Source organism: Bombina bombina, chromosome 1, assembly GCF_027579735.1.
Source record: "Bombina bombina isolate aBomBom1 chromosome 1, aBomBom1.pri, whole genome shotgun sequence".
NCBI lineage: Eukaryota > Metazoa > Chordata > Amphibia > Anura > Bombinatoridae > Bombina > Bombina bombina.
In genome coordinates, this window is record NC_069499.1 from 983334662 (window position 1) to 983359402 (window position 24741).

Sequence of the window (24741 nt, forward strand, 5' to 3'; positions counted from 1 at the left end):
ATAAGGGGGCAGTTTGCAGAGGCTTAGATACAAGATAATCACAGAGGTAAAACGTGTATTATTATATCTGTGTTGGTTATGCAAAACTGGGGAATGGGTTATACAGAGATTATCTTTTTAAACAACAAAAATTCTGGTGTTGATTGTCCCTTTAATATTACTAAATCATTCCTGTTGTAACAGTTGACCTGTAGTTATATCAATACAGCCAAGCCAGCACTGTTATTTTATTATATTATTATTCTTATTTCAAAAGTATTATTTTAAAATAATGCATAATAATAATAATAATAATGATGATGCCCAGTCCACTTTATTAGAGGAGCAGTGCAAGTGATTGGGGGGGGGGGTTCTTTTCACATTTAAAGGCCTATTATAGTATAAAAATGACATATTCTAATCAGTTAAAGCATGTCATGTTAGACTATCAACTCTCTAGACTACTGTGTTTACCCCCCAGAAATGCTGCTGATCTATTCAAAAGTGCTAGTTCCTCATCTTAGTTATGCGACTAGCGTCGCACTAGGAACCAGCAGTGCTCTGTGAGTCCAGAGCAGTACTTCTACTGTGTGTTTAACCTAAACACACAGTAGTCTAGGTTTGATAGTCTTAAAATTGCATTCTCTAACAGACTAAAGCATGCCATTTTATTTTACTATAATGGCTATTTAAAGCCATTTGAATCCACCATCAATTTATTTTGTGGGGTTTTTTAAGTTTATACCATAAAATAACTATCAGGTATTTTCCATTGAACCCCCTCAACAATGGTACAGTAATGCATAAGCAAATACTATTTGCAGTTTTCATTAGATTTTTGGAATGATCTAAATCAACAGTTTATTGCCATGGATATACATATGGTCTAATTACTGATTTTTTGTTCAATATAGCCATATGACATAAGATAAGTTAAACAAGAGTTAAAGGGACTTTTATCACTTCTTGCTTTTGTGTTTATCCAACTCTCCCTATAAAAGGCATAATGTATAATCTATTAGGTTTTCAAGATGCTGCAAATTGTCTAAACCAGTAATTTGATTTGCCGCATTTGCAAGTCATAGAATTTGCTTGTTCGTCTCTGTAGGGAGCAGGAAACAAAGTACAAAATTACACAAACGTTAGAGGTGTTTAATAATCTTTAAAATATCATAAAATCCACCTTAAGAATTATTTAAAGGGACAGTATACACCAATTTTCAGTTAACTGCATGTAATAGACACTACTATAAAGAATAATATGCACAGATACTGATATAAAAATCCAGTATAAGACCTTTTAGAACTTACTTAGAAGTTCCCAGTTTATCACTGTTGATGAGATTAGTCTGGAACATCAGTTGAAAGGGGCTGAGAGCAGACCCCCCTCCCTTGCATATGAATAGACCCATTATACAAACAGAAGCAATGGGAAGTCTGTATATATCAATATACATCTAAAACTTTGGGTCTTGGTAAGGAGTCAGAAAATCAGCACAATGTTATTTTAAAATAAGCAAAACTACACATTTTTACAAAAACACCCCCAGATGGGCTATATATATGGATCATCTACAAAACATTAATGTAAAGAAAAATCTAGTGTACAATGTCCCTTTAAAGGGATAGTAAAGTCCAAATTAAACGTTCATGATTCAGATAGGGCATGTAATTTTAAACAACTTTCTTATTTATTTTTTTTCATCAAATTTGCTTTGTTCTATTGGTATTCTTAGTTGAAAGGTAAACCTAGGTAGGCTCATATGCTAATTTCTAAGCCCTTGAAGGCCACCTTCTTAACTGAATGCATTTGACAGTTTTTTTTACAGCTAGAGGGTGTTAGTTCATGCGTTTCCTATAAATAACATTGTGCTCACACACATGGAGTTATTTAAGAGTCAGCACTAATTGCCTGAAAGGCAAGTCTGTCAAAAGATCTGAGATAAGGAGGCAGTTAGCAGAGGCTTAGATACAAGGTAATTACAGAGGTAAAAAGTATATTTCTATAACAGTGTTAGTTATGCAAAACTGGGTAATGGTACATAAAAGGATTATCTATCTTTTTAAGCAATAGCATTTTTGGTGTTTACTATCCCTTTAAGGGTAACAAAAGTTTTTGAAGTGTTGAGACAATCTCCCATAATTAGGGTTGCCACCTCAGCCATGTTTTCCTGGACACTTATGAGTTGCACATGCTGTGCAGGGTATGCAGAGACAAACAGGAATAGTGCTGTCCAGGATCACTAATTGTATGCTGTTCAGGGGTGCAATGCATGTTCCCCTCTGCACACCCTGCAGCATGTGTAACTCATAAGTGTCCAGGAAAACATGGCCGACGTGGCAACCCTACCCATAATGCTCTACACACTTCCCTTATCTTTCCCAGTTATGAAAGCATCATACTCTCTTTTTATCTAAACAAAGGGGTAAGCTAAAGCTGCATATTATACTTTCCAATCTACAAAACTAACAAGAAGTCTTGCTTGTGCACAACAGGTAAATGTGATAGTTACTCACTAGCTGATAAATATAAGTACCACAGTTGGTGGATGGTGAGATACTCAACTAGCACATTTTTTCAGCAAAGGAACAGGCTGCCCTATTTACTCTTTTAAAAGCATAAACAGTTGAATACATTATTTGAGGGAACAGACAAAAAAACAAATGGTTGCTTGACCAAATCAATTTGATAATTTGTTTGTGCAGTTTGGTGCCAGACTGAGGCAGGAAGGGGAGGAGCTTGACCCTTTGAGTCGTCAAATTCCCGGCCCCTTGCCCCCAATAAAAATGAATACCCCTTAATAACCATATTAAATAACCCACTGGAAACCACTTTTATTTGGTAAAATTATGGCCACAGCCTTTTATTTAATATTACAAATATAAATATAACTGTTAACTGTGAAGCTCAACTTAAAGGGACATGAAACCCAAATTTTTTCTTTCATGATTTAGAAAGAGCATACAATTATAAACAACTTTTTAATTTACTTCTATTATCTATTTTGCTTCAATCTCTTGATATTCTTTGCTGAAAAGCATATCTAGATATGCTTAGTAGCTGCTGATTGGTAGCTGCACATAGATGCCTCCTGTGATTGGTTCATCGTGTGCATAGCTATTTCTTCATTAAAGTATATCTAAAGAATGAAGTAAATTAGGTAATAGAAGTAAATTGGAATGTTGTTTAAAATTATATTCTCTACCTTAACCATGAAAGAAAATGTTTGGGTATAGTGTCCCTTTAACTTATACGAAATTAAACAAATAAATAACAGACTTGGGGTGCTAGCCTGACTTCCTTTATCACCTGCTCTCCTTTTAAATTGACCAGGCCTTAGTGTAATTTAACTGGACATAGCAAAGTACTAAGTCCATAAATCTCTTTAAAACTTTAAAGCTCCAATGGAACCCTCGTGTCTGAGGAGCTAACTAAACAGCTCTCTCACCTGTGGGGAGATTAATTCCTGCTTCTGGCCATAGTCCACTTCTGGAAGTAAGGAGGACTAGCAGCTCCGCCTGCAGACCAGTTCGGCCACAACTCATAACATACTATGCAAACATTCTTGGAACACTAATATGAACAATCTCAAACCAAAATCATTGAGATGAACACCATGTTTCAAATAGAACTCCCCAGATCCTACCTCCTCTAAGTCTTCATGGCGTATCACCCGTCCATGAATCCTTCTGATGAAGGAAGCCACCAACTTATTAATTTTTTTTCTAATATTATTCAGTTTAATGTGATCCCAGGCTGCACGCCAGACCAACCTTGGTAATTTGTTATACCAGAAAATCACCAGTTTGGGGAACAATTCTATCAATCTTGACAAGTCTCTCTTAATCCTCCTCACAATTTCCTTTTGAGGTAATATAGTTACCCCCAGCGTGCACAATTAGGATATCCAGAGGAGCAAAACGCTTTGCATAATCGATCACTAACAACAAGATTTGGTCCCGACGAACCCCATGCACACCAAACAAATGTATCAAAACTCTCTCCCTGGCAAATTCCAACTGCAGACAGGTTTCTTTTACAGCTGCAACTCTTCTCACCCAATAAACAAAAGAATGGCCAACCAGCCACACCTGAACAGGACCTAAAAAAAACAACCACGCAACCATAAAAATTTAAACCATCAATTTTGGATGAACATAAGAACGAACGATACCTCAAAGAACTCCACCTCCTGACCCCTTTTATGATGTCCTTGCTCAAACCCAACACCGAAACTTCCATTGCTGCCCCTATTCTAAAGGAGTGAGAATCATATTTAAATAAATCATATCATACAATCTACATCACATACAAGAGAAAATGTCTGCATCATGTACCAGTTATACCATGTTTTATCAATAAACAAATGTGACTTGGGCAAGTGGTTTGGGAAAAGTTAAATGTTATGCTTCTTTTTACATTTAGAAGGATAGGAAAGTAAAAATTAAACTTGCAATGATCAGATAGAGCATGTCTACTTTTAAAATCACTTCTATTTTCAAATGTGCTTTTTTCTCTAGGTATGTTTTGTTTAAAATTAATATTCACATATCTTACATTAGTGGGAGCTAGCTGGTGATTGGTGTCTGCATATATTAGTCTCTTGTGATTGGCTGACTAGATGTGTTCAGCTAGTTGCAAATAGTGCAATGCTGTTCCTTCAGCAAAGGATAACAAAAGAATGAAGCATATTTGATAATAAAAGAAAATTTGAAAGTTGTTTAAAATTGTAAGTTCTATCAGAATCATGAATGAAATTATTGGGGTTTCCTGTCCCTTTAAATTGTGAAGCTGCACTGGATCTATATGTCAGTATATTATCGCTATATGTCATGAATGATACATTTAAGCTGTGGTTAGGGAGCAAACCCTAAGGTGTGGTTAGGGAACAAGGGACCGAAGATCTGCTTAAATATTACAGTGGGCACACAGTAATGTTTAAAGCAAAAATGGGAGAGTCAGTTACATTCAGGGCCGGCTCAAGAAATTGTGCTGCCTGGGTCAGAGAATGCAATGATGCCCCCACCTCAGTAGTAACATTACTGATTAGCATATCAACCTACTATCCAGGCCGCTGACCTTACTAAGCCTGCCTACCTGCATGCAACCAATGCTTATGCACAATTGTGAAGGTCTCTCCCTTCCTGGGACCCTAACCAGCATCCCCACAATACATACTTTCAAACAAACCAACTGGGAACCTCTCAGGGTGACACAGGCCTTTGTAATTTTCAGTACATACAAAACACAAGAATGGACTGCACTCTCAGACCGGACTGGTTACACATCCTAAGTCACTGTAGACTCCACAGCCATGAACACTGACAGACAGTTGTACATTACCTAGTAACCCAGGCGGTTAACCTCTGAGCTGCCTGGGTCACAGGACCAAGTGGTCCTGGGCTTGAACCTTTCACACTAAATGCAACTGACTCTCCCATTTTTGCTTTTAAACATTACTGTGTGCCTACTTGTGAGTGTTAGGTTTTCTATGTGTTATGTTGATAATTTGGTGTAAGTTTCCCTATGGGCCTGTCACTCAGGCAGCTTAGGGGTTGCTGGGAACTGTTCAGGGCTGTGGAGTTTACTGTGACTGTGTCACCCTGGGAGGTTCCCAGTTGGTTTGTTTGAAAGTATGCATTGTGTGTGGGTGCTGGTTAGGGTCCAGGAAGGAAGAAACCTTGACGTGGTCCTGGGCTTAAACCTTTGGTGCCAAATGCAACTGAATCTTCCATTTTTGTTCTTAAATATAACTGTGTGCCTGCTGGTGAGTGCCAGATTTACTATGTGTTGTGCTGCAATATTACAACTGCAGCTGCATTAAAAAATATTAACTGGTATGAATCTCCCATACTCTATTTCCTAATCCTAACCCTAGCTCCTTATCCTATGTGCTAACCCTAATCATTAGCTATTACCTTAACCCCTTAACACTATGTTGCCTGCCCATTTAGGCCTAGTTTTCATTGAGGAAACTGGTGGTAACATAAAAATTCTCCATAGACTTTAATAGAGATAAATGTTTTTACCACCAATTTCCAAACTTTACCACCTCAATGGAAACTAGGCCTTAGTTGGTTTAAATGAAACAATAAGCTAACAAAGCAGTAGGCAGCTAAAAATAGTTTACTGCTCCATTTTAGTACTAGGTTTCCATTGAAAAATATTGTGCATTGCGTGCAGTCGCTCTTTACATTAGGTGTAAATTAACATTGTGTTAATGCTTCATCAGAAAAGCGCTCCATTTTTCGAAAATTGCACCTTAACAAGTTTAATGCTATGGTAACCCGAACTTACACTATGAAACTTACATTGAACATCTGGGCTCCTTATCTGTGATCACCTCAAGAAGGAAACAAAAACAAAGATACATTGAATTAAAATGATGGTACACTCTCCCTTTTTTAAAATCAGATTTGGAATGTTAGTGATATTTTAGATTGAGTTTAATTCATCAGTTGTCATTTTTCTGTGAGCAAAAGGTTTGAATTGTTCTTAATCAGCGTTCTCCTTATATGGCACTTTTGTTGTAGCTAGAGCGCTGATTGGATAACAATTCAAAACGTTAGCTCACAGAAAAATTTACTTGTGGGGGCCTATTTATTAAGCTCTGTATGGAGCTTGAAGGCCCATGTTTCAGGAGAGCCTTCAGACTCGCCAGAAACACAAGTTATGAAGCAGCCGTCTAAAGACCGCTGCTCCATAACCTGTCCGCCTGCTCTGAGGCGGCGGACAGAAATCAACCCGATCGAATACGATTGGGTTGATTGATACCCCCTGCTAGCGGCCAATTGGCTGCGAATCTGCAGGGGACGGCATTGCACCAGCAGTTCACAAGAACTGCTGGTGCAATGATAAATGCCGACAGCGTATGCTGTCGGCATTTACTGATGTGCGGCGGACATGATACGCTACATCTTATCATGTCCATCTGCACTATCATAAATAGACCCCATTAAGTGGGTGGCGGAGCGCAGGGAATTTGAATTTCATATCTATATTAATAAGTACGTTATAGCGCATCTTCATTACAACTGATATATTAAACTCAATCTAAATTATCACTAACATTCTAGATCTGATTTTAAAAAGGGCAGAGTTTACCATCACTTTAATTAAAAAATTAAATGAAACGAAAAGTTTTATTTAATGAAAAAAATTTTTTGTTGTATTACATTTTTAAATGATATATGTAATATTTAGTGCTGTCCTAGGCATAGTTTGAATTATGTAGATCTGTGCTTGATTATATTTTTATTTGTTAATACATATTGATTTTTAAATAAGAACATAATTCCAACTAGTCCTATACCTGTGCCTACAATAAATATTACTAATAACAATACATTTATAAAGTGAAAAAGATAAAGTAATATCTCATGGAAAATAGGCCTCAAAAAGCTTTTTCTTTTTTAAACCTAGTTGAGTTTGCTGTAATGTTTGAGACATAGGGGCAGAATTATCAAAGGCCAAATGGCCCCTGATCCCCCTGTTTCCACGGGAGCCTTCAGGCTCGCCGGAAACAGCAGTTAAGAAGCAGCGGTCTTAAGACAGCAATCAATCCAATCAGATACGATCGGGTAGATTGACACCCCCTGCTAGCGGCTGATTGGCCGTGAATCCTCAGGGGGCGGCTGTTGGAATTCAGTGATGTCTGTCGGACATGATCCGCTGAGCAGATCGTGCTGGATAGACGTTTAATAAATCTGTTCCATTATCGACAGCTTCTGACAGTGTTTTAACTTTTTCTTTTGTTTGCTTTTTTCAATGTAAACCTGGTGTAAATTTGCACTTATCCGTTTCTTATATTTTCTATGTGCTATGTAATTATTTTTCAGCTGCCAGTAATAATGAAAAACGCACCATCCTAAACTGTCGATAAGCGTAATGGTTTCCAACAGCAGTATTTTTGCTTTACAACCTTGCGAAAACCCAATTGTGGGTCAATAGAAACGAGCCCTTAGTATGTATTGTTACTGATGTAATGTTCTGAAAAATACCGTCTTTTAATAAAGTATTTTTCTCCACCATAAAATGTTAAACAATGTTGAAATTGCTGCTCGCTCACTGTACATTCAGTATCTAAATTCATACCTGGATCCCTGTGAGACAATGGGCTACATTTATTAAGCAGCGGTTGCTGCTTTGAAGTCCCATCATTGCAGGTCCCCCTGAAATGGAAGTTAAGAAGGGGCAGTCGTATGACCGCTGCTCATTAACTTCTCTGCCACCTTTTAGGTGGCTGACTGAAATCATCCCGATCCGATCCAATTGGGATGATTGACAGCCCCTGTTAGCGGCAGATTGTTTCAAAACATAATCAGAATATGTAAAATCACTGCTCAATGTGCAATGATAAATGCCGGCAGCTTATGTTGTCGGCTTTTAACGAGGTTGAACGAACATGATTCGCTACAGCAAATCATGTCCGCTCGCCTTTTAATAAATCTACCCCAATATGTGGAAGTTCATGTTTTTGGGGTATTTTTTAATGCAAAATAATGACTAGTAGATCAGTTTATTTAGTATTAACATGACTCCGTATTTTGTAGATATAATCCAAACTTTCCCGCAAGTGTACAGAACTTTACTTTCTCAGAAATATCTAGAAAAAAAGTGCAAGATGCTACATTTCCTGTTATTGTCCCTCACACAGCCAAACATAGCACACGTGACATTAGTAAAAAATAATTATTTCATAAGTACGGGTCCATAGAACCAATGTTTTGGGCAACAATAGTGTCAAATGTGTGGTTCTATAAATCCATACTTATCCAATTAAGGCCATTTTAATGATGTGTAGCTGGTTCTTACATGACTGTATATTATACAGAGAAGAGCGGAGTATGAGATTGCTGTATGTCTTCTGCAGTGTGAACGATAGCTGTGTATTTTCCTAGGAAGATAAGCTGGGTAAGAGATAACTGTGTATCTAATATAGAACAGAATAAGAAATAGCTAAGTATCTTAAACACAGAGGAGCAAAGTGAGGAATGGCTACGAATCTTACAGACAGGAAAAGGATAAATGATTGCACATCTTAAAATAAGAGGAGCAGGATACATAATGATATTATATCTTATACAATGAGAAGAAAGGGGAGGTAGATTTATGCAGGAGACAGCATTGATGTTTGGAATACAGACCCTACATTAATTTGCCTTTGAATACCAATGTACAGTTATATTTTTCCTTTAGTATACGGAAGTCCAGATTTAGAAATTCCTGAAATTCAGCAATCCCTCCTGTCTTTAATGAATTACAATTTTTTTCCTAAAAAGACATTCTATTAAACTGTATATATAGTACTTTGCTATGTCCAGTTAATGACCAGCCACTGTGTGAGGATGATGTTTAGGAATTGAAAGCGTTAAGCAAAAGGCAGGAGAAAGTCTTCAAGTAGACAAAGAGTTAATCCGCACAGCTTCAGTTTATTTTGTGACTGCGATGAAGGCCGCGAGGTTGTGTTGTGCAGATGCATGCTGGGTAATGACCTCTCCTGCATACTAATGAGCTGACACATTGTTATAATCCTCCTGGGGTCTCCCTGCCTCCCCCTATATACCTGTCACTGTATTCCCTAGAAAATGCTGAATCGAGGATATTGTGACTGCCGACAGAACATTGTTATAACGGGTGATAATTTTCCAGATAACACATCACATAACAAGGCCTGAGGCTCTGAGGGTCTAAGATATTACTGTATGCATTCTTAATAACAATCATTGTTCATTTATGTTTTATGTTTTCCTTTCTTGTGCTAACTGCAGTTTCTTAAATACAAAACAGTAACATGTATGTTATTTGTGTATATATCCATCTATGTGGCAACTGCTTATATAAAACCAAGGTTATACAGTACTATATGTATTCATGTACAATTCATAGAGAAGTATATACTGAAAAATAGCTATAGATAGATGTGTGTGTGTGTGTGTGTGTGTGTATATATATATATATATATATATATATATATATATATATATATATATATATACACATTTTTTTCCAAGGAACTTGAAAATCCAGATTCTCTGAATATAACTGTAAAAATAATACATTTATTGAAAAACCTGGCAGTTGTTATGAGATAGATGAGAGTGTAGAACCCACTGAACTTGTATATTAATCTTAACATATATTGTTTGTATGTGTGTATAAAGACCCCCATGTATATTCTATCAAGTTATATATCTAACAATATATTGTTTCAGTTTATACAAATATTATGTTCATTTGTACTAGATATTCATGTACAGGGAGTGCAGAATTATTAGGCAAATTAGTATTTTGACCACATCATCCTCTTTATGCATGTTGTCTTACTCCAAGCTGTATAGGCTCGAAAGCCTACTACCAATTAAGCATATTAGGTGATGTGCATCTCTGTAATGAGAAGGGGTGTGGTCTAATTACATCAACACCCTATATCAGGTGTGCATAATTATTAGGCAACTTCCTTTCCTTTGGCAAAATGGGTCAAAAGAAGGACTTGACAGGCTCAGAAAAGTCAAAAATAGTGAGATATCTTGCAGAGGGATGCAGCACTCTTAAAATTGCAAAGCTTCTGAAGCGTGATCATCGAACAATCAAGCGTTTCATTCAAAATAGTCAACAGGGTCGCAAGAAGCGTGTGGAAAAACCAAGGCACAAAATAACTGCCCATGAACTGAGAAAAGTCAAGCGTGCAGCTGCCAAGATGCCACTTGCCACCAGTTTGGCCATATTTCAGAGCTGCAACATCACTGGAGTGCCCAAAAGCACAAGGTGTGCAATACTCAGAGACATGGCCAAGGTAAGAAAGGCTGAAAGACGACCACCACTGAACAAGACACACAAGCTGAAACGTCAAGACTGGGCCAAGAAATATCTCAAGACTGATTTTTCTAAGGTTTTATGGACTGATGAAATGAGAGTGAGTCTTGATGGGCCAAATGGATGGGCCCGTGGCTGGATTGGTAAAGGGCAGAGAGCTCCAGTCTGACTCAGACGCCAGCAAGGTGGAGGTGGAGTACTGGTTTGGGCTGGTATCATCAAAGATGAGCTTGTGGGGCCTTTTCAGGTTGAGGATGGAGTCAAGCTCAACTCCCAGTCCTACTGCCAGTTTCTGGAAGACACCTTCTTCAAGCAGTGGTACAGGAAGAAGTCTGCATCCTTCAAGAAAAACATGATTTTCATGCAGGACAATGCTCCATCACACGCGTCCAAGTACTCCACAGCGTGGCTGGCAAGAAAGGGTATAAAAGAAGAAAATCTAATGACATGGCCTCCTTGTTCACCTGATCTGAACCCCATTGAGAACCTGTGGTCCATCATCAAATGTGAGATTTACAAGGAGGGAAAACAGTACACCTCTCTGAACAGTGTCTGGGAGGCTGTGGTTGCTGCTGCACGCAATGTTAATGGTGAACAGATCAAAACACTGACAGAATCCATGGATGGCAGGCTTTTGAGTGTCCTTGCAAAGAAAGGTGGCTATATTGGTCACTGATTTGTTTTTGTTTTGTTTTTGAATGTCAGAAATGTATATTTGTGAATGTTGAGATGTTATATTGGTTTCAATGGTAAAAATAAATAATTTAAATGGGTATATATTTGTTTTTAGTTAAGTTGCCTAATAATTATGCACAGTAATAGTCACCTGCACACACAGCTATCCCCCTAAAATAGCTAAAACTAAAAACAAACTAAAAATTACTTCCAAAAATATTCAGCTTTGATATTAATGAGTTTTTTGGGTTCATTGAGAACATGGTTGTTGTTCAATAATAAAATTAATCCTCAAAAATACAACTTGCCTAATAATTCTGCACTCCCTGTATATTGCAAGGTTTGTGCATGTACAGATGTACAGATATCAAACATTAAGAAACTTTAAGTCAACATATGATTAGTAAAATGTTTATGAACTGAAGGCCTCTTGCTTGCACCAATTCACTAACAAATATTTTTCCAATCCATGTGTTATCATGCTGGGCATAGTCACTATGTATCACATTGTGTACATATACCTGCTTCTTTATCTTATAGATGTTTATAAACCAATCACCAGTACTTGGAGACCCTCACGGGTGATTAGTTTGCGCTCTATAAGTACCCAATAGATAGATAGATATGTGATGAGTACAATGAAAATAATTTGATAGATTCTAAATAAATTTAGGAAATTGTCTATTGTTGGGACCCCTCACTGTACAGGTTGGAGGCTTTTCACTGTCCCACGGATGCCCTTAGTGTGAAGTTGGACAGCTTTCACTGTTAGCATCTTGCAACTTCTAATTGTCATAGACTAATATCTTCTTTTCTCTGTTTCCACTAGAGACCCCTCTGTGTTTCAGACTTGTGGCCTCTCAGTGAAATGGCCTGGTACCTTTGCTTGCTGTGGTACCCACTCAGATATATTGCACAGACTACGTTGTCATGGTTACCGCAGCCGGAGATGGAGGTTGATGTTGACACCACCCCTCCCCCCAATGGCTGGTGTGAAGATGCTAAGGCACGTGACACATCGGCACACGCCATAAACACGTCTGTTCCTGTCGCATTATGCTAGCGACACACTGACTATGGAACACATGAGGACATTAGCATGGAATCTCAGTTCTCCTGGGACAAACATAGTATACGTGACTTCATTAACACTTGCTGTGCTAGTAGAAAAAGAGCACATTGTACCAACTATTGTTTTAAAGCATAAAGCCGGAACAAAGGTATAATATTCTCAAATAGATAAAGAAAAAAATACATAAAAAACACAACCTGATACATAACACATTAATAAACAAAACAATAAACCTGAAAGAAATTAAAAACAATATCACATATCGTTTCCAGGAATTTTCAAAATGTCAATGTTTCATGTGCCTTAAATTAAGCTAAATTATGTTTATCAGTATTTATAATAAATATCAATTTAAGCAAATTTCAAACCCATGTATAAAACTGTAACATTTCTCTCTAGTTTTTGTACATTAATTGCTTTTGGTAGGTTAATTGAATGTGCCTGTGCACAACTGCGTGCTAAATGGTGGTAATTTTCAGTTATTGTAATATTACAGTACAAAGATGGCTGGTTATACAGAGCATTAGACAGAAAGTCATTTTAAATTCCATTTTATCCAAATAAGGGCTAGATTACAAGTGGATCACTATTTATCGCTCCCGCATTAACTCCAGCTTTTTTGCGCATGTCTGGTTGCACGCATTTTAGAAGTTGAACCCACACAAAAAGCTGGTTAGAATCTTACAACAAGCATTAACATATTCCCCCACAGACTTCAATGCAGCACGAAAAGGGGGAAAAAAACTAAAACCAGATAAGTCGTGTTTAACCAAGTGTGTTAATACAACATCAAATAATATTTCACATTCCAATGTTCTTCATATAGCAGAATATGTTCTATATAAATAAATACACATTTCTATATTTATATATATATATATATATATATATGATTTTTTAAAACCAATTGCGCTATATTATTTTTTAAATTAAATTGCGCTTGAGAGAAGCATTTACTTCTAACTTATAATACGCAAACTATTTCTGATGTGTGCATAATGCAGCCATAAACCCCTTATTGCTTTTGCGCAGCAGTTAGCATGCCGTGTTGATACGTTTGTGGACAACTGCCCTAAAATGGTTGCAATGTAATATTGAACAAATATTTTTCATGCAATTTTTCATTGATCCATAGCAGTTTGTTAAATTGAAAATGTGGTGAAAAAAAATAAAAATAGCAACCCTCTGGCAATAGAAATATTTAACAATTATTTAGCAAATAATCAAGGAATGATACAATTAAGATATATGTGTCAGAGTCATGGCTCAGCAGATTCAATAAGCAAATAAATGTGCATATAACCTTAAATATTAAATATTGTTGGAAACGTCAGATATTTGGTTCTAGCTTATTTTAACATCATACTTGTCTAAAAGACCTATAATTGAAATTGGAATTCCTCCTGAAATTTGTAATTATGCATAGTAAAATACATTGCAATGTACTTCATTAGAAATTTTACTTGTTTTTCCTTTCATGTACATACTCAAGGGGTATGTCCCTTGACTGCAAATTATGCTTAAAAAAGTATACATATATATATACTGTATATATATATATATATATATATATATATATATATATATATATATATATAGATATATATATATAGACACACATCTTCTGCAATACAGTGCTTAATTACTGATCTATGATATGCATATACACAAATACATTTAAAACCACTTTAATATTGCCATATCTGAGTATCTTGTGTAGTTTGTTTCTGCTGAATAAACAACGTGCGTGTCCTGACACCTGGTACCAATACAATCCAATTAGGGCAGTCTAGAGACAGGATTGTGTTGCTCATGGTCTACAGTTGAGGGAGCCTCTGAGTCATTATTGCCACAAATCCTTTTCAGCTGAGGCAGCAGCCGCCAATCTAGGGACATTTAGTGTGAGCTGTAAGGTCAGTCCAATTAATGGATTAATGAGAAGGAAATTAAAGGACTGGGCATTAACTCTACTGCTGCTGGGAAAACTTGTAATGCATGGCTGCTTAGCTTGTGCTGAGAAGATATTGTAGACTTGAGAACTGAGTGAGAGAAATGGAAGGTGCTACATATGATTCACACAGTATAGCTCAGAGCTAGGTAAGCACTTCAGATATGACCAGTAGTAATACTACCCTTACTACTTTAACTGCATGTATATGAAAAACATCATAGTTGTAATTAAATAAACTGCAGCAGAGCAGTAAGAAATGAGGCTGTTTGCTATGTTATACAGTAAGCAGACAAGTAACCTTTCTCCTAATACTTTGTCCTTGACTGGTTGTGTATAGTTGTATTTTTCCACCCCATGTATGCATAGCCATTTGAGCTCTCACAGTGTGTTAGTTTGCATCATTTGGAAGTTTTATCTGCTAGAGAGAAGTGTCAGGATGAGGGAGGAGACTCAAAGAGAATGAGGTAATTGCTGGGCTTTGCTGCAGTCTAGTTTTGCAGTGTAAGCATCTGTCCTGTTTGAGTGACTGTATATCCCTATCCTTCTCTCCTGGTAATTTCCTGCAGCACTCCCTGTAGGACACTAACACCTTTAAATTCAGCATAGCATGTATCTGCCTTGTTTGGTGGTCAGTCAGATCCTATTCACATTTGTCCCAGATCAGTATAATGTCCAGACAAACCTGATTAACCCAATCAAATTAGATCTTTCTGGCCCAAGATTAAATCATGAGATCACCCCACTATTCTGCCTTGTCCAGATCAAAGTGCATCAGATCAGATTCACATTAAAGACTTCTGCTTCTTGCTCCTCGATCATTTCATTTCCTCCTGATGCACACAGACCAGAAACTCCTGCCCCATCAAGGGTTGCCATCTCGGCCATGTTTTTCTGGACACTTATGAGTTTCGCATGCTGCAGGGTAAGCAGGGCAGAAGATGTATTGTGCCTCTGGACATCACATGAATAGTCCTGATGAACAGCACAATACATGTTCCTGCCTGCAAACCCTACAGCATTTGTAACTCATAAGTGTCCAAGAAAACATGGCCAAGGTGGCATCCCTACCCCCGCCATGAATTGGATCATCCTGTCCCAGCTAAATCCGAGACTCTCTTTCTACAGTTGGGATTTCCCAATCACAGAAGCCCGTTCTCAGATGTGCACATTGACCACACTTTTAAACTATGAAACATGGTCAAAACTAAAATATTAACATAAAATGTCTGTTCAGTATTATAGTTAGGTGTAATTGCATACATTTAGTAAGGTCTTCTTTCCCATTGGCTGTTTACGTTTCCTTCTATGTAAATGTGAATAAGCCTGCAGGAATGCCTGTTACCTTGACATTTTTATTTAACTGATACAAGCATATTAATAACAGATGTTTCAGAATTATCACTCACCTATCTTGGACGGCCTAACAAATTCAAATGCAAGAACATTGTATAGATTGGAATACAAAACGTGTAAGAAGGGAAAAAATAGCCAAGCTGTGAACAATAATTACTTCTGGGTTTTATTTTCCAACAAGTTGGAATATACACCCAAAGTGTTTCTAGAGGGTTAAAATATTTTATTCTATTCTAATGGTTATCACAGGGATCTTATCCCATTAAAAGTAAACTGAAAAAGCTACCATACCAGCATTTAGTAAATTAGCTCTGCCTACAACAATATATTGACATTACTCATCACCATCACACTCATGGGTGTCTGCAGAATCGTTTTCTGTGGGGGAGAGCAAAAAAACTTAAAGTAAAATAATATCAGTGGCTAAATATATAGCAAGAGAGATTAACATGTTCAACACACGAGCTGGTGGCTTATTGGCATTGTCAAGTAACTCAAGTGGGCTTGGATATAAAGAACAATATTTCGGAGGGGCATCTCTGGATGCCAATAATTTTGCTGGTTGTTACATCTGTTTTTCAGGCTTTTAGTCTCAATCATGTTCACTTAACAGTTTAAGAAAAATCATTTACTGTTTTCAATAAAATGTTAAAATAGTGAACCAATAACACTTTTTGGCAACTAAAATATTTATTAGGAAATAACCTAAATACTATGAGAATAAAATAATATAGTTTTCAAGTATTTAACATTAGATGTAGACACAATGAGCAGCTGGGTGAGAACATTAGAACAAATTAAAATGAGCGTTGTAGTTTTTTTTTATCTCTTGCTTTCTTTCCCTCCCCCTTCCTATATCACACTCTGGTAGTGCTGACCTTTTTGTTGACCTCAGATCAGGGAAATCGTCTCTGGGGATCTGATATGCAAATTGCTGTGAGTATAAAACCTACACATACAGCTGTGGGGTAAATAGAAACAATAGTTAGGAAACAATATGTTCTTTTTTTCTTCCTTTGTAAACAGTAAGACAATTACTTGTTCTCCATGCAGAAATCCACCATTGGCAAAAGCAATAGCCCCCTATCCAATCCATTGGAGTCTGTCATGCAAAAAGACTTCAAGGTAGCTTTATTTTCTATGCCAATTTATTAAAAGTACTATTCAAATTAGTTAACCTGTCCAAATTACGTACACACTAAAACCAATATAATACTTGGGTACTTGCATGAAAAACTTTAAGAAACAGACTACTCTCAAGCTTTTTGTGATTTTTCTTTTTTCAACTGATTTACAAGGAAGAAAAATAAAAACAGCAATGCTTGATTGAAATAAGGTGGCAAATTGAATCAATATCAGCCTAAAATTGTTTATATGCCGTTTTCTTCACATACTCAAAAAAATTTACTTAAATGCAATCACAAATTTTAATTCTGATACATTTTATACTTTCAAGGTGGGATATTGAGTTATAACTTAAAGTTTTTATTAAGCTAGGAGATTTATTATATTTATTTACATGTGGCCTGCTCATGTGTGAAAATATAAATATTTAAAGGGAAATAAAACTCAAAATTGAACTTTTATTTGGTTTGCTTCTGTTATCACATTTACTCAATTCCCTTGGCACCCTTTTCTGAAGAGCATACCGATGTAGGCTTAAAGGGACACTGAACCCAAATTTTTTCTTTCGTGATTCAGATAGAGCATGCAATTTTAAGCAACTTTCTAATTAACTCCTATTATCAAATGTTCTTCAATCTCTTGGTATGTTTATTTGAAAAGCAAGAAGGCAAGTTAGATGCCGGCCCATTTTTGGTGAGCAAACTGGGTTGTCCTTGCTGATTGGACAGCACCAATAAACAAGTGTTGTCCATGGTCCTGAACCAAAAATGTGCTGTCTCCTTAGCTTAGATGCCTTCTTTTTCAAATAAAGATAGCAAGAGAACGAAAAAAAATTGATAATAGAAGTAAATTAGAAATTTGCTTAAAATTGCATGCTCTATCTGAATAATGAAAGAAAAAAAAAATTGGGTTCAGTGTCCCTTTAAGAGCAGCAATGCATCACTGGGAGCTAGATTGTGATTGGTGGCTACATACATCTGCCTCTTTTTATTGACTCGCTAGATATGTTCAGCTAACTCCCAGTAGTGCATTGCTGCTCTGGAGCTGACTTAAAGGGACATTCTGGTCAAAATTTAAATGCACATAGATTTAATACATCTTTAAATAGAAACATATTTGCAATATAAATGTATTAGCAAAAATGCTTCTAGTAAAAGTTATCACTGTTTTAGTGTTAACATTTTTCTCTGCACGTGCATGTGAAGCATAGCTAGATATTGTCACTGTACCAACATTTTAAATACTGCAGCTGCTCAGATCATCAGTGGGGCTTGTATCATGTCAGCCGTTAACAAACGGAGTCATTACCGGATCGTACAAACACCTTAGGCTCTCTGAACAAGTTCTGTGTATAAAATGCTGGTGCACGGTGCATACTTAAATACACGTTTGAAACAGCTATAGCTTTTATTAGAAGCATTTTTGCTAATACATTTATATTACAAAATTGCTTCTGTTCAATACCGAAATGCACCCATGTAGTTTCCAATTTTGGCTGGAATATCCCTTTAACAATGTTTAAAATGTAATAATAAAATGCTATAGTACATCAAAGTGTTTTCTTTTCAATTTTATGTCCCTTTCAAAAAGCCTTAAAAGGCAATGATACCCAAATGTTGAAACACTTTAAAGTGATGCAGCATAGCTGTAAAAAGCTGACTAGAAAATATCACCTGAACATTTCTATGTAAAAAAGAAAGATATTTTACCTCAAAATGTCTTAAGTATTCACATCCCATCGTAAAGGACGCAAATCAGTATGTCTGTCCTGGGACCTGCAAGGGAGCGAGCCTTGTGCACACTTATTTTTATTTCCCTATTCAGTTTAAGGAAGTTTACTATGAAATCTCATGAGAGTTACGTGAACTCTTATGACATCACAGTATAAGAGTTCATCACTTCAGCACTGTTGATGCTGATTGGCTGCTGTTCATTTATTATTAATTTTTTTTACCTGCAACTGGACAACAGCTGAAGTATAACTTTTTACAAAGGACTTACTCTGGTGTGCTGAAGAAATTGTGAGGTAAAATATCTTCCTTTTTTACATAGAGATGCTCAGGTGATATTTTCCTTTTCAGCTTTTTACAGTTATACTGCATCAGTTTCAAGTGATTTAGCATATGAGTATTATGTCCCTTTAATAACATCCAAGATGTGCCATTCTAATCAGGCCATATGTTTTTTTTAGGTGGTTTAGAGAATTATATAAATCCAAAGGCTTTTTGAGAAGTATTTTACGATGGATCGGAATCCTCCTATTGTGGTCTCTTAAAGCAAAGTATTAGCTGAATTAAATGGATATGAAACCCAAATTTTTCTTTCATGATTCAAATAGAGCATGGAATTTTAAGCAACTTTCTAATTTACATATACCCACCAATCAGCAAGCTCTACCCAGGTGCTGAGCGTACATTCCTGCATTTCAAATAAAGATACAAATAGAACAAGGAAAAAATGATAATAGTAGTAAATTAGAAAGTTGCTTAAAAAGGCATGCTCTATCTCAATCATGAAAGAAAAAAAATTGGGTTTGTTATTCCTTTAAAGGAATTAAAAAAGAAAAAAAACACTCAAACCCATGAGAAAACTTAGGTTTACTTATGGACTGACATTAGAAGAACTTTGTGCAACTCTTATGGGCCAACTTATTAAGCCCCGTATTGGCCCCAATGTCTCTGTTTCCGCGCGAGCCTTCAGGCTCGCCCAAAACAGGAGTTAAGAAGCAGCGATCTTAAAACCGCTGTTCCTTAAATCGTCCGCCTGCTCTGAGGCGGCAGACAGCAATCCACCCGATCGCATATGGCCAATTGACCGCAAATGTGCAGGGGGCAGCATTGCACAAGCATTTCTAGCACTTTCATAAATCGGACCATAGACAGGAATAGACCCATACATCAACCGAGAGAGAAATATACAAAATAAATATGATCTATTATAAAAAAAAACATATTTTAACGAGACAGTAAAGTCAAAATTAAACGTGCATGATTTAGATAGAGCATGTAGTTTTAAACAGCAGCAATAGGCTTAAGAATCCCTGAAAATAACCAAAATATAAAAAAATATATAAAATATTTCCCCCATCACTGTTTCTACACTGATTGCATGAGGCACGTTCCCTTATCTTTCCTATCCCAAGCTTTTCTATACTTAGATACATTGCAAGTCCTATAATTATTTTCATAATACCTCCCAGCCAGCCAGCTGCTGTTGTGTTTTTTTTTCTTGCAATCACATTTTTCTGTTGGCTTAAAATATTACCACAATCTGCATTTTTTTTTTTGCTCAAAATTTTCCAGTTACTTTTCAGCAACACGTTTTCAACCCTCACAACATGCATAGCAACTTATGCAAATATTTTCATGTTCTGTCTGAACAAATAACATTGCAAAGCAGAGATAATAGAATGTGTTATAAAGACTGTTCACACAAATCTTCTATACAGTCATTATGGTCAAAATGCAGGCTAACATTTCACCAACGTTATAATAATACTTTAGTGCTATATTATGCTGTAGAATTACAATACAGCACATCTGTATTATAATGCTGTAGATCTTTGCTGATGCTTTCAAAATACAGAATACACTAGAGCTATATAGAACAGTAAAGCTGCATAATAAAACTATTATAGTTTTTTTTTTTAAGGCTTTGTCGCTGAATAATCATTAAAGTGAAGGTCCATTTTGATGAATTAGTGCCCGGTTTTTAATAAACCTATTAAAAACAAGGGTACTTTAATTCATCAAAATTGACATTTCACTGTTTTCTTAAAAAATTTGGCTTTTAATCCTGACAGCCGCTCCAGCTTTTCCTCCGCCCGCCGCAAACCGTCTTCGCGGGTCCAAAATGACGAATCCAGCTTCTTCCAATCACAGCGTTGCATCAGGCCAAGATTCCCTCGAGGGGAAAGTGGTGATTGGAGGAAGCCGGATTCGTCATTTCTGACGTTTGCAGAGGCTTCCGACGGCCTGGGGAATTGCTGCATTCAGGATTAAATTGTAAGTTTTTGAAGAAAACAGTGAAATGCCAATTTTGATGAATTAAAGTGCCCTTGTTTTTAATAGGTTTATTAAAAACCAGGCACTAATTCATCAAAATGGACCTTCACTTTAAGCATGCTGTATAATGTTCTAGAACTGGAAAACAATTGTATAGATGTGTAATAATTCTATTGAGTAATTGAGTAATATACATTGTGATGTGTAGATGTTTAATATACTGTATCACTAAAAAGCACTAATTTAGAAATATATAACAGCAGACATTAATGAGTATTTTGTAGAACTGAACTAAGCCACAGAGATTGATTTTAATGCTAGGGAAATGTATAATACTATTGTATATAATTAATTTCAAAATGTTCAAATAATGCTACAGAGTTGTTTAATCAATTTGTATATCTGTTTGACAATAATATTGACAATAGGGTTATTTTCTATTTTTTTCTGAAATTTCAGACTCCATGAGAAAAAGTGAAATGCCTGAGAATGTCAACTCTTGTATATGTGTGAGTTTCAGCACTCTGGACAGCAGTTATCAACATCAGTTGGTTCAAAAGCTGTCTCTTTATTTTTTCGACTTCTCTCTATGGGGCCAGTCCAGGTGGACTGTGGGTTCATACACACACACATATATATATATAAATACTGTATATATATATATATATATATATATATATATATATATATATATATATATATATATATATATATAGAGAGAGAGAGAGAGAGAGAGAGAGAGAGACAAATACCCAAATCCAGGGTTCCAAAATCCATTCTGAAATCCAAACTTTTTAATTAATATTGTTTTAAAGATAAAATTAGCAACAATTACTTTTCCCCCCACCTCTCACAATCTTTTCTGCCTGTGTCTTTGGTTTGACTTTCATGTTCTAAAATGCAAATAATAGTCTATATTTATTTAATACAACTATTTTACCTTTCTGATTACAGTAAAGTACTATCTTTCTATGTTATACTATGTATAAAAATGATACAAAACTACCTTTAGGTTGCATGTATAAACTGTATTATGACATGTACTGTAAATATCGCTTAAATGACATAGACATAAGATATTGTTGTTTTCTCTTATTCTATCTACCTCCACCATTCATTAACCCTCTCTTGTATACTGTCTCTTTCTCTAATCCCTTTAATTTCCTGGGATTTATCTATCTTTAAAACTTAACTAGATGCATAAATGAGCATAAAATAATTTTTAAAATCATAGTGCACAAGCATCATAATATAAATTATGAGTTGTAGAAATCTGTATTAACTGTGAGTTTTCTGAATTCAGTAGTGAGTATAAACCAGTCTTTGCATACTTGATGAAAGTGTCCCTTGTTATCTAAAAGAACATTACATTTTCACTGTTCTGAGCGTAGAAATTCTAGTACATTTTTTTCTTGCTACCAATATTTCTACTTGCCGGCCTGAAAACAAAACAAAGAGAATGATTATTACCATAGAGATGAGTTTAATCAAATCAGCAGCAAGTAGAAATTAGCCGGAGGAAATGTAACGAGTTGGGAATTAATTAGAAGCATGATGATAATAACTTCTGTTTGCACTTTCCCTGCAGCGCTGGCTTTCCCAATGGACCATGCGCTTGCGCACACCCCAGAGATGTACAGAGATTGCAAAAGATGGAAGCTACAAATTCCATCATAATGTGACTTGCTTTTATAATTTGCAGTACACTGATGACCACTGAAGATTGTACATCTTTTGCTGTGTTTATACAAGTGCTGCAGCAACAGTAAAAATATACGGGCTATTGCATGTTATCAGTGGGCAAGCGCAATTGGCAGTATTAGGGGTGAAATCTGCTAGAGGAAACTTATAAGTATAGGGAAAATTCCCAACTTTTCCTTTTTAAATCTCTTTTATCCTTAAAGGGTCACTGTACCCAAATTTTTTCTTTTGTGATTCAGATAGAGCATGACATTTTAAGCAACTTTCTAATTTACTCCTATTATCAAATTTTCTTCATTCTCTTGGTATCTTTATTTGAACTGCAAGAATGTAAGTTTAGATGCCGGCCCATTTTTGGTGAACAACCTGGGTTGTCCTTGCTGATTGGTGGATAAATTCATCCACCAATAAAAAAGTGCTGTCCAGAGTACTGAAACAAACAAAAAACTTAGATGCCTTCTTTTTCAAATAAAGATAGCAAGAGTACAAAGAAAAATTGCTAATAGGAGTAAATTAAATCTGAATCACAAAAGAAAAAAATTGGGTTCAGTGTCCCTTTAAAAATTGGTTGTCTTCTATCCTGGATGTGACTGCATGCCAAAAACGTTTGCTTATGTCAAAAATATTTAGCAGAGTACTGAAACAATACAGTTGTGGGGTCCTCTCCAACTAGTGGAAACAAAGAAGTATTGCATAACCCCTCCAAAAAATGTTTTAATACAGGAAATGTTTCGGGGTTTCACCCCCTTCTTCAGACAACAATATATACAGTGTATCAGTAAAGCAGAATATAAAATGGAAACAGTTTAGACAACCTATCAATGTCTATCACACACATCTGATTATTTTTTTCTGTGAAGTTTAATAAAGTCAGAATTTATTTTTTAAGATTTTTACAGACCCATTTGAAAGTTAGGGACAAGATGTAAGCAAGATGCTTATGTATGTATTTTGTAAAGGGTCTTTTAATTTAAAGGACCATTAAATACATTTGAGAAGTGCATAATAAAAAGAAAGTGCATAATAAAAAGACGATGCAATAACACCTACTCTTAATTTCAAATGAGCATTAGATTTTTTTCTGAAAAAAATAAAATTTCCCTTCCATTTCCCAGCCCCCTGTATCATGTGACAGCTATAAGCAAATTGCTGACTTGTATATGTAAAAACTATGAACTCTTACACATGTACAGTAGGAGATGGGGCATCAGAAAGTGTGTATATAAAACAAATGCACAACTTGATAATAGAAGCAAACTGGATTTGTTTTTAATAAATTGAATGCTCTATCTGAATCATGAAAGTTTAATTTTGACATAAGTATCCCTTAACCCAAAACGACGTATATATACATTGCGCGGTACTTTGGCTATCGTACCGCACAACGTATATATACATCGTCACTTTAGGATGCTCTAACAATCTCGGCTGTTAAGTTACAGCCGAGATCTGGAGCTCCTGAAGCTTCAGGCATCTCCCGCATGTAGAGCCGAAGTGTGATCGGTACTCTGCCTCCATATGAGGGCAGATGCCTGATCTTTACAGACAGTGACACTGGTCCCCTATTGATGATGTCATCGGCATGCGTCTTACGTAGATGTGTGCATTCAAGGGGTATACTCTCTATTGACAGCCCGATATCCAATCACAATTTACACTGAATACAAGATTCTATGTCACGGGAGATAGAGAATATTATTGTGATTCTACACATCATCTAGTTATTGCAAAGCACGGCAGGAAGACAACGATTAAAATATATTAAAAAACACACATCATAAAAGTGATCAATGATAAAGTGCACAATATCTATATATCATTCTGTATATATCTATCGGTTATGCTTCAAGGTATATGGTAGAAGCTACCATATAAGGCGCACCATAATACCCAAATGGAACATTTGGACTGTACGTTTATAGTCAAAATGTGCTAAAATCTAAGGATTGTGCTTCATATGCATCTGACTGCTTAAATCCTCTGTAAAAAGTTTCTACCATATACCTTGAAACATAACTGATAGATATATACAGTATGATATATAGATATTGTGCACTTTATCATT